This window comes from Culex pipiens, chromosome 3 (genome assembly GCF_016801865.2).
Source record: "Culex pipiens pallens isolate TS chromosome 3, TS_CPP_V2, whole genome shotgun sequence".
Classification (NCBI taxonomy): Eukaryota; Metazoa; Arthropoda; class Insecta; order Diptera; family Culicidae; genus Culex; species Culex pipiens.
This window is the reverse complement of record NC_068939.1, coordinates 178,456,724-178,471,988: the sequence shown is the minus strand read 5'-3', so window position 1 is coordinate 178,471,988 and position 15,265 is coordinate 178,456,724.

Below are 15,265 nucleotides of genomic sequence, written 5' to 3'. Positions count from 1 at the left end.
GTCGAGGAGGGTGAGGAAAAAATTAAACAAATATAAAAATTGTAATAACAAGCCATATTGTAAACATTTGACTGAAAATAGTAGTTTATGCAACAAGTTGCAAAAAGAGGTTTTTTTCAACACGAGTCGTACATTTATCCAACGAGGTTCACCGAGTTGGATAAATACGAAGAGTGCTGAAAAAATCAAGTTTTGCAACGTGTTCCATACAACATTTTTTGCAATTCCGAAAAACACCCATTGAGTGAAATTTTAAGTCAAAAAATGTATTTTGTCAATAAATCGTTTAAATCAAAAAAATGTTGAAAAGTGTTACTTTTCGAAACAAGTGCTGAAAAGTTCAACTTTTCAGCACCCATTTCAGTGCTGAAAAGTAGAACTTTTCAGCATTTATTTTGAAAAGTGTTGCTATTCGATTCTGTTATTTTTGGTACAGAAAAGTAGGCTATTTAGTCGTTCAAGAATGACAGGAAAAGTAAGTAGTTTCAAGACGGAATTGCAAAAAAGTGTTTTAAAATGCATTTATCTAGTTTTTTTGTTTTGAATTCATTGCATTTGAAAAATGTAAGATTTGACAAAACAAAAATTTTACCGATTTTTTTTTGCTGCAACGAAAGTTTTCAAAAATTCAAAAGATTTTTTATTAAACCCAAACATGCTATAAATGATTCTAAACACAGGGGAATGCATTTAAAATTCATTTCAGGTGATTGCACTTAAATTACCATTGAAATTTTTAAGTTTTTCAAAAAATATATTTCCCCTCTTGACTTTTCGGGCCGATTTTGAATAGGGGGCTACAAAAACTTTTAAAAGTATTTGTACCAAACTGAATGAAAAAAAAGTTGTTCCTATAAAATTGACAAATTTTCAAAGATTTTTCTCTAAAAACGTTAAACCACTACTTCTTAATCTGTGAAAAAAGATGCATCCCTAAAATATGGGTACTTTGTTTCAGAAACTATTCGTTGCCCCGGTAGCAAACTGACCGGCTCCATGTTCAGCTCCAAACTCCGTATCGAGTTTTTTTGTACCCAACAAACCATGACCCTCAACACGGACGTGATCAACCCTCGGACAACGACATGAGTTGTGGAATGTTGCGCCACGGCCAACCGGCGCAGCAGTGAGGTTCAGTTTTTTCACCCACCCAGGCCCGGTCCAAAGTCATTGAAAACTTTTCCGTGCTGCTGCTGCTGTTGCCACCATATTTAGAGGATTTTTTAGATGGATTTAGTTGTTGATTACATGGTTACAGCAGATGCATCCTCCGAACTCACACACATACACACACTTACGATGGGTTCTAGGGTTTCCCTGACTGAAGCTATCATATCAATGGCGCAGCAAAATACAAGGGTTCAAGTGGGGAAAAGTTTCCGTTTTCACGGAAACCCCTAGATAAAGTGAATAAAAACAACCCAAAAGTTGCATCATTTTTGCCGGATGCTGCAGAGTGGTGCGTTGTGGTTAGAAAGCTGTTGAAGGGTTCTCTTCTCGCCGTGTGTTGTTTAGAGAAAAAGGAGTTTGAGTTTTCTTTTTTGTTGGTGGAAACGACCTACCAAACAACACCACCACCGCCACCAGGGCGGTATGAAAACAAACAGCTTGAATGAGCAGGCGTGTGATGAGTGTTAAAGTTTTCAATAGAAGCTTGCTTGCATTGTAAAAAGCTGAGAGGGAAACATTGAACCCACAAGCTTAGTTTCATAAGCGATGTTTGGAAGTTGTCTTTATTTCAAATTCATATTTGAGGATCATTTTCAACCTTTGCAGTTCTAAAATTGGCATCGAACATAATTTGTCGCTATCGTGCTATCTGGTCGCACGCAGTTTTGTGCAGTTCGCAATGCCTCATTTTTTGTCCTTCACAGATCCGAAAAATTTGATTTTAATCCTGAGATATTCAATATAATCCGAAAAAAACTCCGTCACTTTTTATATCAAAGAAGTTTCAATCTTGTCGTGCTATCTTGAAACACCCTAAAATTTGACAGGTCTTATTTGCCTTTTATGTCTAGGGACCATCCATAAACCACGTGGACACTTGTTTTGGAAATCTCGAACCCCCCCCCCTCCTCGTGGACAATTGTTAATACAAAAAAAAATCTTTTTTGTATGGATAGTGGAATCGCCATATCCCCCCCCCCTAAAGTGTCCACGTGGTTTATGGATGGTCCCCTAGGATTCCATGAAGGATTATCCTTTCAAGTTGAAATTTTGCAGCTCAAGCTTATGTTGGAAAATTATTTTTTTCCATGCATTTTTTATTTATTTTTTTTATCGCATAAAATTTTAGGTTTTTGATTTGGGGGAAGGTGGGGCAAGAGGAACAATCGCTCGTACGGCCGTAATTTTTACAATATTGATCATTTCCAGTATAAGGAATTGTTGCTAGCAATGCAATTAGCTGATTCTACTACCACATAACCACCAAAACGAAGTAAACGCCACGGGGCATAAGATTAAATGAAGTTTTCTTCAAAACCTTTGTTTTCTTATTATATTTGGAAAGTACAAAATAAGGCTTGGGGTTTGTTTTAAGGCTCATTTTATCAAAATGCTATTTTTCCTAGATCAGTAGTGTCCCTACCAATGACTTGCACCTATTATAAAATATGATTTAATTTTTGGTTATTTTTGTTGAGAGCTTTTTAAAAATCTTGTTCAGGTGGGGCAAGTGTACCATATGGATTATTAGTATAGAAAAAAAATAAGAATTCCTGCAACAAAAAATAAATACATTAAAATACTTAAAAACTGATAAACAATTATTTAAAAAAAATGTCCATACAGAAAAAAAAGTCAAATCAAATCAAATTATTCGCTCTACAGCATTGCCTTGGCGTTCTCGATTGCGAGATTCCTACTCGAAACTAAGTGTTCGAAGGCTTGATTGTTGAGGCAATTGCAAACCTCTTTTTACACCTATGCTTCCATCCACCTCGGGATTCGAACTGATGACCTTTGGATTGTTAGTCCAACTGCCTACCAGCGACTCCACCGAGGCAGGACCCAGGGAGAAAACTCCTACACCTGGACTGAGCTAACGACCTAACCTCTAGGTTAGACCGGGACCAACATTTACTTCCCTGTCCGACGGAAGGCGAGATCAGACAATTCTCGTCTCAAAATTTGCCACCGGGACCTTCTGGGATCGAACCAAGGCCGACTGGGTGAGAGGCAACCACGCTTGCCCCTACACCACGGTCCCGGCTTCCATACAGTATATAGTGAAATTATGAACATTTACTATTTATCATCAAGGTAATAATTTTTTTTCGTAAAAACGATCAATTTTTTTTGTAAAATATTGTTATTTCATCTAAACATGAAAGAAACGTTCCAAAACATTTTAATTTGATGTATTTAAGTGATAACAGTTTAATTGTTAGTAAATCAACATGTTTTTTCATGCATTGTTCCTCTTGCCCCATCGGGTTGTTCGTCTTGCCCCACTAGTTGCGTAGAACGTACAGAAAATCAAAAAATTTAAAATCAATTTTTTACATTAAAAAAAGGTTTTTACAAAACTTGTTCTATCAAAGTCTTAGTCAAGACCTGGAATAAGATGATTATAATAAAATCCGACAGATTTTTTAACTATTTTAATGGGTTATAACGAGAATTTCCTAAGCTTGTAACACTTTCCCCTCTTTCCCCTATAGATAATTGGGTTCTATGGTTCAAAGATCATGTTCCCAAGGTTTTTTTTTAAATTTATTTTTAGTCTAAGAACAAACAGTAATTCAGTATTCTGATCGGTAAGGTGTCTTGGGCGAAGTTGTAGGTTACGATTTCACATAAAGGACCAATAAATCTAAGGTGTATGTTCCTCCTATTTGCTTGCCCCATTTTAAGGTTTTGTCAAAAAATATAGGTGTTCACTTTTTAAATGATAGTTTGTTGCCCAAGGATCAAGATGCACTATCGATAATTGACCAATTTTGAAGTTTTTGGGTTCTTCCAGGCAATTGATGTCGAAAAATTGTTTTTTTTTTCACTTTTTTTTTGTAAAATGATCACTAACAATTGGGTGGACATTTTTTTCAGTAAAACGAATGAATGTAGCATGTAGGAAATTTCACCACGAACATTTTTCTCGAAAAGAAATCGTAATTTTGATACTCCAGTGTCAAGATATTTTAATTTTAGTGAGAAAAATAGTGCCAATTTTATTAATTTCTCAGAATTAACAAGCACGGCCTATTATTTACATGCGGCACATGTTTCGGATGCCAGAGTACCTATGGTTTCTTATAGTTATTTTGGTCGCTGAAATCGGAACTGGAATCAAATTTCAGATAAACAGTGAAGATTTGGAGCGACGCCCTAATGTTATTTGCAGTAATATGCTGTAATTGTAATCGCTAGTGAACTCGGTCATGTTTCATCTTTCGATCACATTTAACTGATATTTTACTAACGGAATTTTTTAGGGAGAATTTTTTTCAGGTTCTGATTGTTTTGAGAATGTCAGATTGTTGTTTTTTGATTTGGCTGGTTTCAATGTTAACTTAAAAATAAATCAAAACTTTAGAATCTCTGGAAAAAAAATTATATGATTTTGTTGTACGATTGTTTACGTCTCAGTTGACAGTCATTAATAAACTAAAATAGCTATAAGAAACCATACTCTGGCCTCCGAAACATGTACCGCATGAAAATAATAGGCCGTGCTTGTTAATTCTGAGAAATTAATAAAATTGGCACTATTTTTCTCACTAAAATTAAATTATCTTGACACTGGAGTATCAAAATTACGATTTATTTTCGAGAAAAATGTTCGTGGGGAAATTTCCTACATGCTACATTCATTCGTTATACTGAAAAAATGTCCATCCAATTGTTGGTGATCATTTAACAAAAAAAAGTGAAAAAAAAACAATTTTTCGACATCAATTGCCTGGAAGAACCCAAAAACTTCAAAATTGGTTAATTATCGAAAGTGCATCTTGTTACTTGGGCAACAAACTATCATTTAAAAAATGAACACCTATATTTTTTGACAAAACCTTAAAATGGGGCAAGCAAATTGCAACATTTTGGGCGCCCGAAATGCGAACGGAGTGCTGCGCTCGCAGAATCAAAATTAGATTAAAAAAGATAGGAGGAACATACACCTTAGATTTATTGGTCCTTTATGTAAAATCGTCTCAGCTTTCGAATGGATTTGTCAGTTTTTCGATAAAGTGGGGCGCCGGCCTTCAAAAATGACTTTTAAAAATACATTGGTGTTTTGTGGCTAAAAAAATGTATGGAACGGTATTTTTCTGACAAGTGCATTCGAAAGCTCTGCTCATTTCTTTTCCAAAACACCCCTAGACATCATGGGTTCGTTGAAGTTTTGCAAAGTTATTAGCAATTTTGTAGACGCGCCTACGTCAAAAAATTACCAATTAAAAAAAAAATGTTTTGGCTTCGTGGCGCCGAGGTGAGGACAAATTTAACCAACCAAACATGGTTTCATTCATTACTTGGTGGGGGCTATTAGAAAAGTACATTGCTTTTGATTTTTGAGCACCTTGTGTAAACAGTGGTCCACTTTCAGCGAGAATTACTCATTTTTTTTTCGAGTTATTTTTAATTTGAGTGAAACCATCTTTCCCAATTTTCATCTTATTTTTTGGACATGCGAATATTACAAAATCTGTATTTTGATAAGGAATTTTATAATCGATTTGGTTTCTTTGGCAAAGTTTTAGGTGAAAAACAGAGGCACGCGAAAAAGAATCTCGATTTTTTTTTACTAAAAGCAAAAGCAATAATTTCGGTTATTTTAAAGCATTAAAATATTTGGGGTATAACTTTTTTTTTGATGAAAAAGAGCAGAAAAAAAATTGCATTGAATATTAAACAAATATTTTTTCAGAAATCGTGAGATGAAAAATTTAGGTTTGTCATTTATCACAAAATTATAACATTAGGAAGCCAGCATTCCGATCAACATTTGCAAGTAATATTATGGTAGGATGTCTTCTCAACTCCTAATTTGTTTTGCTGGTGTGCTTTCTTTACAAAGTATTTCAAATTGTAAAAAACTGAAAAAAATCGTCCAAAAAATACTTTAAAATGCACTACAATTTTTAATTTTTTTTTCAAAAATCTAAATTTTTCCAAAAATTTTATTTTTGATTTATTAGATTTTGGACCATCTTAGTGTAAAACATGTCATGCCTGAAATATATGTAAAAAAACGAGCGTTGAAAAATACACACACTTAACCTACAAGACACCAACTTGACAAAAAATCCCTTTTAGAGTTGCAGCTTTTCGATCAGTGGCATAACACCTTTGTATGGACAGCCCCTAATTTGTTAGGGCATATTCGGAACCAAGGAGTCGATGGACAAAGTCTCATTAAATTTTAAATCGCCCATCTAGTTCTTTCTTCTAACTAAAGACTTTATATGCATGCATTGATAACCTGACGTTTATTTGGATGTGCTGTTTTTAACGTATCGCCCAATAGATTTCTGCTTAGCACATTCAAACCTTTTCAACAGTACCAAGAAGGCAGACTTGGACGATAACATGTTTATCTACAGAAGCTTCCTAGCGGCATGTCAGCATTTTTCAGATCGACATAAAAAAACCTTCAAAAGGAATCTTGCAAGGGAGATCGATTTCAGCATTCTTTTCAAAGATTCTTTTGCTGGTGAGGTACGGTGAGGTACCATTGTCGAATACGTTTCAGCTTGAATGGAAAGCTCGTCGATTGAGTTATGTCAGTCAGTGAAAATTCTTGGTGCAAGGAAGAAATGCTGAGTTTTGAACAAGACAAAGTAGAGCGGATAAAATACCGATCAATATGCTTGCAATTTAAGAAATCTTGTTCAATCTCATCACTTCACAAGTAAGTGCACTCATTTCGGATACACGACTTCACCCCTTCTCTGATCAGCGCTAGCTGCTGAAACTTAGTCCAGCTCGATTGAATCCCCGGCGTAAAGCTACTCCACGCTCAACCAGGCCATTATCTTTTGCATAATTGCAGTCTTCTTGTCCCGCCACGTTGTCATTTGGAGAACCCTGTCGTTGGCGGATCAAAACTTTCGTGTGGCGTGGCTCAACCCCCGTTAGCCGGAGAGCTTTCGGTGCAGTGAAGTCTGCGCTGATGGAAAGGAGAAACTTTTTAATTGAAAATGCCCTGCTCCCCTCCCGCAAGCCCCTCCAGTGTTCAGATGGAAAGCCCAGAACCTTACACGTCGTGGGTTCTGTGTGCCCAGTAAGTGCACAGTGCCAGAAACTGGCAGATAATAAATTAACTTGTTCTTCTGAAATCACGATGATAAAGAGAAAATAATAAGACCAAACGACAACCAACGAGGATATGCCGCTTGTTATAGGGTTGAGGGTGCTGGTTGCTGGTTGTGGGAAATGGTTTTTTCTTCCCGGAACAGTTCTGGTTTTCCACCGACTTGCTGTTGCTGCTGAAGGGATTTTAATGGCAGCTAAAGACACACAGATAGTGGAACCATTTGTCTAAATAGTTAAGGGGTTGTGCTACTTGTGGGATATTTATCTGTTCCCACGAGTGCAGCTCAGGAGGGGTTGCATTTTTGAACCAGTTTTCAAGATGTTGAATCTCAGGAGGAATCCTTGGGTAAAGGAAGGTGACTCTGACTCTGGCATTGTCTCTGACTTTTGACTCTTAACTCTTGGACTCTTGGAATCTTGGACTCTTGGACTCTTGGACTCTTGGACTCTCGGACTCTCGGACTCTCGTACTCTTGGACTCTTTGACTCTTGGAATTTTGGACTCTTGGACTCTTGGACTCTTGGACTCTTGGACTCTTGGACTCTTGGAATTTTGGACTCTTGGACGCTTGGACTTTTGGAATCTTGGACGCTTGGATTCTTGGACTCTTGGACTCTTGGACTCTTTGACTCTTTGACTCTTTGACTCTTGGACTCTTGGACTCTTGGACTCTTGGACTCTTGGACTCTTGGACTCTTGGACTCTTGGACTCTTGGACTCTTGGACTCTTGGACTCTTGGACTCTTGGACTCTTGGACTCTTGGACTCTTGGACTCTTGGACTCTTGGACTCTTGGACTCTTGGACTCTTGGACTCTTCGACACTTGGACTATTGGACTCTTCGACTCTTGGACTCTTGGACTCTTTGACTCTTTGACTCTTTGACTCTTGGACTCTTGGACTCTCGTACTCTTGGACTCTTTGACTCTTGGAATTTTGGACTCTTGGACGCTTGGACTCTTGGACTCTTAGACTCTTCGACTCTTGGACTCTGACTTTTTGTTTTCTTTTGGATGTTTTTGTTACATTTTTGTGTGTTTTTCAAAAACAATGTTTGCTTATAACAATGTAATTAGTTAACACTGATTTGTTTTAAAAACTACACAAAATACATCTAAATTACAGTTCCTTACCTAGGAGATTTAGCACTCAAAAGTTCAAAATCTGAGAAGCATCGCTGCTGATTGCCTCCTAAACACACACACACACACACACCCTCAAAGTTCAACCCGAATCTTCCCGGATAAGAAAGTCCCACACACGGTAAGTGACCTGCGGAAGTTTGTGTGCCATTACTCAAAAGTTCCGAGCATGTCCGGCATGTGTTGTAGTTGTGGGGGTCGTTTCAGCAAAGAGAAGAAGCTTTTGTTTATTTCTCCAACAGCACTCCGAGTAGAGAGCGGCGAGCACACGAGTTCAGAGAACGGAACAAGGCTCGTAAATAAATGATGGTCCCTCTGGAGAATGTCGTCTTGGTTAGGAGACACACACATACACCATCACACGTACACAAAAACTGAATGAAACGAGAAAAACACAAAGCAAAGTGTTTGGAATTATTGTTTTTATTAGCCCGATGTGAGCGTAAACGAGAATATCGTTATTTACGAACTCGAGTGGGGAGGCTTTTGTGCTTTTTTGTTGGTGTCTTCCGGGGAAGCATTGAAGAGCTCTGCATAGTTTGGTTTTGCATTTGTCGTAAAAGTTGGTAACAAATCCCCCGAGGGGAAGGAGAAGTGGGATGGGAAATTTATTACAGGATACGAAGTGCGACTTGTGTTTTAGGAGTAGTTTTCGTTTGGAATGTGGTTGAGAACAAAAACAGTAATTTTATTGCTGAAACGTGATTTAGAATAGAAATAATTGCTGAAGAGCATGATTTCGAAGTTTTTTTTAACGCTGATGCTTTATTATAATAATGCAAAATTCAAAAAATTAGAAACATTATTTATTGAATATTAACTATTCATTAACTGCAGCAATTTATACACACTTCCATTTCATGGACTAGAACTCTCACATAATTCAATTTGATATTTTGCCAACATATTTTAGACGGACCTGATTGGTTTTTCTTCAAAGTTTGTTTGGTGAATTGTATCTGATGCCTAATGTAAAAAAATGCTAACAAAAGCAATCTAACTGAGTAATTCTATTTGTACGTAAAGCAAGTTTTATAAACGTTCTCAAAACAGACATATTTTTATTGAAAAATTGCTTTAAAATGTCAATGCCAAGGTTGTTAATCGAACAAAATAACTTAAATAATATAAGCGTCTAACGAAAACGAAAAATCGATTAATTCATCCATATTTTGTTATATAAAAAAAGTACTTAACATTGTTCATAAAATACAATATTTTTCGAAAATACTAAACTTTTGAAATGTGCTATATTGGTTTGAAACGAAGCGAAATTTGGTTTGGTTTTTTACTTTGTTGTGTAAAATTTTCACAAAATACAGTATTTTTTTCCAAAACACTAAATTTTTTTAAATTTTCGAAGTGTGTATCAAATGAAGCAAGGTTTTGTATGCTTTTTCATTCTACTAGAAGGTTTTTTCAAACACATTTTTTTCCAAAATCACCGTATTTTTAAAGTTTAAATTTTAAGATTTGCAAAATTACCAGCAATGAAAGCGAAATTGTTTATGCTTTTCCACTTTTTAGAGGTTTTTTTTTAAACGCTGAAATTTGCACAAAAAAGAAAACACACAAAGATAAAAAATTTGCAAACTGAGTATCAACAGAGGTATATATTGTGTATGCTTTTACACTTTTTTCGGGGTTGTTTCAAACACTGAAATTTTCACAAAATACCATATTTAAAAAAAAATTAATGTTTGAAATGTGTTTCAAGCGAAGCGAATTTTTGTTTGCTTTTTCACTCTTTTTTTTTCACTGATTACTTTTAAATTTTCACAAAATAACGATTTTTTTCGAAAGCACTAAAATTTTTAAAAATTTGCGAAGGCGATATTTTGTATGCTTTTCTACTCTATAAGAAGGTTATTTAAAACATATATATTAGCCCGGGTCAAAAAAATAAAAATTGCTCAAATCAAAAAGTATATGAGATTGCCCGAAAGAGTACTCAAAATGGGGCCTCCAGCCCAAATTTCAGCCCATTTGGTTGAAAATTGGCTTGCCTTGAGCAGGAACAAGTTTAAATGGGAATTAACCCGTAAAACTTGAACAATTGGGTACATTGCTCTGTACAAGTCTGTCGTTGAAATTTATTGACTTTTGCATACCATGGGGTCCAAGGGGATGGTCCGGGGAACAATTCCTCTGAAGGGTGCAAGATGATCTGAGGCCTCTAATCTTGCCTAGAAGCAGATTCATTCCGGCGTCGCCGAAATTCTCATGGTCCCAGCAAAATGTACAGGGATAAATCAAAGCACGCTAAGAAGGCTGCCTCGATCAGAGGACGCCACATGTCAATCAGCCACCACGTGGCAGGAGGGTATGTGGAAATTGGAGTATAAAATGACGTTTGACGATTATAAAGTGTTTTTGCACAAATATCTGACTAAATAAAATGTAATAACATTGACAGAACCACTTTTAAAGCCAGAAATGGAGAAACCCTCCTGCCACGTGGTGGCTGATTGACATGTGGCGTCCTCTGATCGAGGCAGCCTTCTTAGCGTGCTTTGATTTATCCCTGTACATTTTGCTGGGACCATGAGAATTTCGGCGACGCCGGAATGAATCTGCTTCTAGGCAAGATTAGAGGCCTCGGATCATCTTGCACCCTTCAGAGGAATTGTTCCCCGGACCATCCCCTTGGACCCCATGGTATGCAAAAGTCGGTAAATTTCAACGACAGACTTGTACAGAGCAATGTACCCAATTGCTCAAGTTTTACGGGTTAATTCCCATTTAAACTTGTTCCTGCTCAAGGCAAGCCAATTTTCAACCAAATGGGCTGAAATTTGGGCTGGAGGCCCCATTTTGAGTACTCTTTCGGGCAATCTCATATACTTTTTGATTTAAGCAATTTTTATTTTTTTGACCCGGGCTAATATATATATATTTAAATATTACTCTTATTATTTATTCGAAAACACAAAAAAAAACAAAATTTTTGAAATGGGTATCAAATGAAGCGAAATTTTGTATGATTTTACTCTTTATAAGAGGTGAATGCCGTATTTTTTTGAAAACAACCAAATTTTTAAAATTTGCAATACACACAGTAAAAAATTGTGTAAATTTGGAAGGTTGAATTTTACCTCTTTAATGATGTACCTCAAATTAGACTGAAAAGCGACATTACAACAGAAAAGTGGCAAAATTACGAATTTTCAGAGGTAAAATTACGCGTAATTTTGTATACTTTATACATACATACAAATGTTTCATGCCTCATAAAAAAATTGTTTGAAACCCATAATGCAAATTATGGATATTTTAGTATTTTCAAAAAACATGAAAATAATAAATAAAATAATGTCCGCCCGGGTGGATCAATCGAACCACGCACTGGACTCACAATACAGAGGTCGCCAGTTTGAATCCCGCCCTGAAATTTTTAATGTCAGTAGGAGTCCAGGGCGGCGATGTCCTTGGTACTAGCAATAGAAGCCGATAGCTATAAAGTAAAAATTTTAGTGTTTTACCAATAATAATAATAAAAAATGGAAAATAATAGTAATTAAGTGAAAATGAATTCAAAATTTCACTTTGTTTGATTATAAAATTCAAGTATTTCAAATTTTAAAATTCATTTTGACACAAATTATAAAATACAAGTATTTTCGAAAAACTATGGAGTTTTCTGAAAATTTTAATGAATGTGTAAATGGTCGTGTATTTCTAACAAAGCATAGGGCCAAATATTTATTAGGATTGAAAACTGTTTGTAGGATCATGGTTTGTTGAGATTTTTCATAGATGCATCAATTGTGACGTACCGTTTTCTCATGAAAAATTACAAGTTGTGACAGAAGTGTTTTACTATAAATGACTAATGGGACTATCCATAAACCACGTGGACACTTTAGGGGGGGGGGGGGTATGGCGATTGTCCACGATCCATACAAAAAAGATTTTTTTTGTATGGACAATTGTCCACGAAGGGAGGGGGGGTTAAAGTTTCCCAAAAAAGTGTCCACGTGGTTTATGGATGGTCCCAATAATTTGGTCTAAATTAAAGTTGGGTAATTCTCCGCCAACTCACACAGCAGTTGCCCCGACCCCTCTTCGATTTGCGTGAAACTTTGTCCTTAGGGGTAACTTTTGTCCCTGATCACGAATCCGAGGTCCGTTTTTTGATATCTCGTGACGGAGGGGCGGTACGACCCCTTCCATTTTTGAACATGTGAAAAAAGAGGTGTTTTTCAATAATTTGCAGCCTGAAACGGTGATGAGATAGAAATTTGGTGTTTTGAAAAAGTTACTTTTTGCGTTTCTCTTTGTTTCGTCGTCCGTGTCTGTCGCGGGTGACCATGAATGGCCATGATCGATGACGACCAACTTATTCAAAACTTTTTTTTCGTAAAATCGCGATAACTCATGATGTTTATAAGCAAACCCCTTATGTCTATATATCAAAATTTTTGTAATTGTCTGCTCTACAACTTTGTACAACATTGTTACACTCTAAAAAATAACCCTGCAATGTTAGAAAAAACACGAAATTTTAAAATGAAAAATTTTGTTCTAAATGAAAAAATGACCCTTCTGGGACAATGTAGATTCGAAAAGAACATTAAATTTCCCATAAAATGACGTGTTCCAAAAATTTTTACAGTCGAGTAACGGAAAATGGGAGAATTTTTAAAACTTTTTTAGTGTTTTTTTCGATGAAAAATACGTTTATTCGGAATTCTGAGTACGCCATCAAATCGGGCGTCTAATTTTACATAAAAGTCCCTTTGACACCAAATTTCTATCTCATCACCGGTTCAGGCTGCAAATTATTGAAAAACACCTCTTTTTTCGCATGTTCAAAAATGGAAGGAGTCGTACCGCCCCTCCGTCACGAGATATCAAAAAACGGACCTCGGATTCGTGATCAGGGACAAAAGTTACCCCTTAGGACAAAGTTTCACGCAAATCGAAGAGGGGTCGGGGCAACTTTTCCCGATTTCGTGTGAGTTGGTAGAGAATTACCCAGTTATTAAACTTACATTACAAATGTTTTCAGCAGGAGTTTCTGCAAGTCGAATTTTTTTACATTTAAAATCGACGGAAACAAAAAATGTTTTCTTTATTAAGTGAAGCATTATAATATTTGACTGTTGTTGTGACGGTAAAAATTGCAAATCTGTTCCATGTGTTGCCATTTTTTCTTAACCATTCCGCGTTGAACAAATCATAGAATCTCTTTGATCTGCCCTAAAACTCTGACGTTTTATCAAACAGATTAGGGAGAATGGTGGTCATCATAGTTTGGAAACTGAAAAAAGTTCCTTTTTCGAGCGAACAGTTCTGTTTGACAAAATAGAAAATTATGATGGTGCTGGTTAGCTATTTATTTCCTTGCTGTGCTTTTCAAGTTCGATGCATTTTCGAGGTAATCCAAGTGCGCTCTCTTCAGTGAAAACTCGCGGAAGTTTCCACCCGTTTGAAAAATGAGAGGCAAAAGTTTCTGCTTGTTCCGCTGGTTTCAACAGCTGTTGTTGCTTGTTGTTTGACGCGGTTGTTGAACAACAAAGTTTTTCCTGCAGCATCCAATCGTGGCACGGTGCGTTTTTTGCTTGAAGTTTGGTCAATATATATTTTTTAATTACTAATAAATCAAATTTATTTTTGCAACTGCTTGTCACCAACTTTTCACGAATATTATTTTGATACTTTGTTTTTACCTGTGATTTTTGATTTTCCATTCCCGCTTCAAAGTCGCAGTTAAAGTCACGAAAAATTGCTGACGAATTTTTCCAATCATTTACCAGTTTAGCTCAAAGAACTTTGCAAATTCACATCATCCCATTGCGTCGGGGGGGCATTCCAGCCATATTTGTGTTATCGATAACAATTTGCACGCGCCCCCAAAATTCCAACAGCCTCCGGCAGCAATTTTCGACGGCGTGCCACGATCATCGTTTCGTTCGACAAAAGAAAGGCTCTCTCCGTGTGGCAATAATTTACATTGCCACCATTTCGTGTGACGAAAAGAAAAATGAATTTCCCGGGTGAAATTTTGCTCTCTCAAACATTCGAACACGCGCGCTGAAACTCGTCTTTTTGCTCGGGGGGCAATTCGGGAAAAGCGAGTGAAAAGTTTCTCGTTTTTCTTCTGCCGTTTTTTCCCGCTGGCAGCGAGTCTCGGAATGCAAAGTTTTTCGCTACCGACCGATTTCGAGAGCAAAACGAGCAGTATTTCCGTTGATTTTATTTGGCCAACTTTTCTTCTAGGCGAAATTTTATTTATTTTATTGAATTGTGCCACCGCTTCTGCTTCCGTGGGTGACGGGGTGGAGACTGGGAGTGACTGCTTTGCATATTATTCAAATTTAAAAGTGTCGCGACGATCATAATCAGAGTTGTTTTGAAACAAAGCAGAACGAAGTTTACCGGCTTCAGATCAATGATTCGTCGTGAGTGCTGCATTGAATTACCATTGTTATGGTTATAAATGTTTTCGAAATTGAATGCTTTTCTTTGATTTTGAGTGGGAAGAATTTACGCTGTGTCAGGTATTGCTGCAGGAATTTTTCCATACATTTTAAAGACAATCACACAATACTAATATAAAACGGGACAAACATTGAACGAAAAGCTCCAGAACGATAAGGCGAAAATCGAAATCGCGCCTCATAGCAACTTAGGGATCGGCAGCCGAAGCTGCTAACCACCGCGCCACGAGGCCCTTCAAATAATTGTATTTTTTTATTGGGTAATTCTCCACCAACTCACACGAAATCGGAAAAAGTTGCCCCGATCCCTCATCGATTTTCGTGAAACTTTGCTCAAAAGGGTTATTTTGGTTAGAGATTACGAATCCGAGGTCCATTTTTCGATATTTCGTGAGGGTGGGGCGGTACGACCCCTTTCA